Source organism: Nannospalax galili, unplaced genomic scaffold (genome assembly GCF_000622305.1).
Source record: "Nannospalax galili isolate Female #2095 unplaced genomic scaffold, S.galili_v1.0 scaffold329, whole genome shotgun sequence".
NCBI classification, from domain to species: domain Eukaryota; kingdom Metazoa; phylum Chordata; class Mammalia; order Rodentia; family Spalacidae; genus Nannospalax; species Nannospalax galili.
The window spans coordinates 3,636,789-3,640,815 of NW_008360321.1; positions in this window are offsets into that span (position 1 = coordinate 3,636,789).

The window sequence follows — 4,027 nt, forward strand, 5'->3', positions numbered from 1 at the left end:
GACTTCGTGCATTCCATCTTATTGTCCCCTTAGCACTGTCAGTCTTCTCAGACCATATGGTCATCAGAACAGTATTAGTGACAATTTTCTGCTGGAGAGAATAAGTCATTATCTAGACATTAAGAATTGAAGGACACAAAGCAGATGGCTCTGTCTCCAACATGTTCTCTCTGATTTAAGCCATTAGTGCTTCTAAAACTATTCTCTAAGATTGTAAATAAATACACCTGAGAAAAAGCTGAATACTGAGGTTATTTTAGTTTAATTCTTAAAACAATAGGAGAGTCATTGCCAATTGCAGAAATATTGTGCGTTAATTCCAGAAAAAGGCAGCATTCACTCACCTAGTGGTGTAGACCTGTTTGTTGCCATTTTACTTTCTCTTTAAGTCTTTTAAAATATTTTATTATTTTTATTTTACGTGTATGAATGTATAGCCCACATATATGTAAGTGCACCCGTGTCTTGCAATATCCATGGAGGTCAGAAAAGGGACGGTTATTAGCCACCATGTTGGTGCTGGGAATCAAACCCTGGTTCTCAGGAAGAGCATCAAGTGCTCTTAGCCACTGAGCCATCTCTCCAGCCTCTCTTTAAGCTTTTTAAAACACAGTATCTCAGTATGCAGCCCAAACTTGCTTCAATCTAGCAAGCCTCCCACCTCAGCTTCCTGACTGTTCAGATTTAAGACTACAAGCACGTGGTATACCTGGGCTAGCACATCCTGTATCAATCTCTATAAACTAAATTAGCTGTCGAAAGAGCATCCACTTGGGTACTAGAATGGTCACTGTTCTAGTTCTACCTCAGCCTCCTAATAGATTTTTGATTTGGGGTAAATCATTGACTTGAGCCTCAATTTTCTTACTACTTGATTATTTTCCTTAAATATTCTTTATATGAATGTGTGCCTCAGACAGAGTCAACTGAATACATGTTAGTTTTACCTCCCTTAGAGAGAGATGGACAACAAATCTGTGGGTTATACACAAAAGACAATTTTTCAGTCAGTTAAAATAGAAAGGAAAACAAAATCAGATTTTTAATTTTACACTGATTACTAAAGATCTCAGAGAACACCAGTACATAGGACATGATATTTACTTAAGCAGTTTCAGAGGTGTGGATTTGGAATACACAAAAGTCTACAGCAGTACATTCAAAGTTAGTTTTGCAAATGGGTTTGATTTGAGTCACCTTGTCAGTTTTGAAACAATGTCATAAATATAAATGACAGGAAAGGCAATGGGCTTGCCACTTTGCTAGCTTCCACAAAACCTAATTTTCTATGCAATCCTGGTGCATTAAAAAATAAAATTTAACATGAGTTGAAGGGTGTTTCCAGATGGCCTTTTATTAGCTGCAGAGGAGAATGCTGCTTAAGCCTCCTTCAGCAGCGCAAATCAGCAGCAATGCTCACTGTGCCCTGAGCTCTTATTGCTGCACAGCTAGCTAAATGACACTTGGAGGACAAGTCCTTGAAATATTTGTTCACATGACCACAGATCTGGATTTGCCCTATTTCCTAGAATGTCAGACAATGACAATGAATCCTGTCTTTTCGTTATTGTTGCTAGGAATTCTCTGATGAAATTTCCGCTGAGTGAAATATAACAAAGAAAATATTTGAGGGGGACAAAAAGGAATTATTGCCTAAGGGTTTATTAATCTGAACTCATCCCTTTTGTTTGGGACTAGAAGTTATATTACAAAAGCAACTTAATCGTATCAAAAAAGTTACTGAAGATAGATTAACTCTTTTGCAACTGTCATAAGGAAAAATCTTTGTCTACTTTCCATGACTTTCTTTGTCCTTTCTAAAGCTTCTCTACCTTTTTGGTTACACCACTTTCATAGTACTCTTCCGCAAGCAAATCCATTTAGAACTGCAGAGAAGTTCAGATTAAAGGAGAAGAAAACTGCAAAGATAAAGAAGACTCAGGGTTTAATAGATATTTTTGGCTGAGCTCTGAAATGATCCTGGATCCTGGCAGTCACAGAGTATATGCAGTCCTGGTTATGACAAGCCTTGATATGGATAGGAGGAATTCTGGATCAACCAAGGAAAAACTGCCTAATTGAAGGAAGCCAAGGACTACCTCATCTGCTAATTACTGTCCTCCAAAAGACCTGCATGGGGCCATGAAAGGGCTTAGCTAACTCAGACTCTAGCACAAAGAACTTGGAGAATAAGAAAATGGCAAACTGGCTAACATTCACCCTGACTAATTAATGTTCTTGTCAAATATTCTGGGCACCAAAATTGTTCTGGAATAATAGAATCAATTTCCATTATCAGTGAGCATTTCAAGTGGAAGGAGGAGGATGAATAAAATACTGTGTACACTATGATGAAGTTCTCAGTTGAAATGAAAGGGTGTGGGTGACAGGGAGGAAGAACTGGAGCAGAAGAAAGACAAGTGACACTTGCCCAGCCTGCCCTGGCCATTTAAACTTTATCACAATCTTCTCAAGGAGAATGAGTCATAATTCCTACATATAAGGAGAAATGAGGTTCAGGGTACTCAAATGACTTTTCTGCCAAGTAGTGCAGTCATGGGCTGAAATCAGCATCATGGCAGGATCTGCTCCATTTCCAGAAATGGCTGCTTCATTCTTCCGCTGCATCCATCTTCTCTTGAAGAGCTACTGAGGGCCTCATCCAGGCTGTGTTAGCAGGAGCCTCTTAGTCAACGGAGAGTTCTAACCTGTCAATTGAGGACTGTTCTAAGCTGTTGTCCATTCTGGTCTGCTTTAAATGACCCATGGGCTAAAAGCCTCTTATCAAAAACTAGATGCACACTTAAAGGCAAAAGAATCAAATGTTTATTCCCTGATTCAGTTGTCTTAAGGAAACTGGAGGTAAATCATCAGGATATAAGGGAAGAGGAGAATCTCAGAGAATCAACTGAGACACAGTGAAGAAGGCCCCAATATTTTGAATATCCTTAGATGACAAAAATTCTGCATTTATTCAGGAAGATGAGGTTTAATTTCTAAAATATCAGATCAACTTAAGGTGCTCAAATGGGTCTAGCACAGAGAATACCCATGTATTACGCATTACCAGCCCATATGACCTTCTCCCTTAGTTGACTGACTCCATCCCCTCCTATATATCTGGGAAAACTGACACTGAAAAGGTGAAGTGACGTCCTATAGCTTCAAGTCAAGCTGTGTTGAAGCAATGGCTGTATCCAAATTATATATATACACATACATATATATATATATCCAGCAGTAATTGTAGAAACAGGACAAAGAATCAGCAATTTCTGTGTACCCCAGTGCTAGCACTCACCCCCCCATGACTCCTGTCCTGGCATTCACTCTGTCCTGACCCCAGCCTTCCATTTCAGCCATGTTACCTGGTTTCCAACAAGCCTTGACACAGCCCTTGAGGGTCAGTCATTGCTTAGGTTACAGATACATTACTTTTCAACTTAGTCATGTGACTTATAATCATACATTTTATAAGACGCAAAAATATGGAAATGTACAGGGCAAGATTGAAGAGTCTTCATCCACTATGAAATGTTATATGTGTTTTCTTTATGTATTTTAAGGTTTCATATTATTTTACATAAATGTGGAAATCATGTATAATTTTATGAATTATCTTTTTAAAGAAGTTTAATGTTTGGACTAGGCAGCTCAGTAGGTAAAGTGCATGCCCCCAGCATGCATTGAGTTTGAATCTTCAAACTGCATAAAAAGCTGGGTGTGGCTACCTGCATCCATTACCTCAGTGCTGAGGCAGAGACAGGCAGATTCAGGAGCTCACTGGCCAGTTCTTGTAACTGAAGCTTCTAAGTGCAAGTTCAATGAGGGACCATGTCTCAGAAAATATGGTGGAGAGTGATGGAGGACTAAACCTGATGCAGACCTCTGCCTTCCACATGTTGAATACAAGGGCAAGTGGGCCCTCAACACATAAATACACATGTTCATAAAGAGAAGAAGAAAACAAAGTTTAATATTTTGTTAGTTTTTATGAGCCTCTGTGATATTTTAGAACTATAATTAT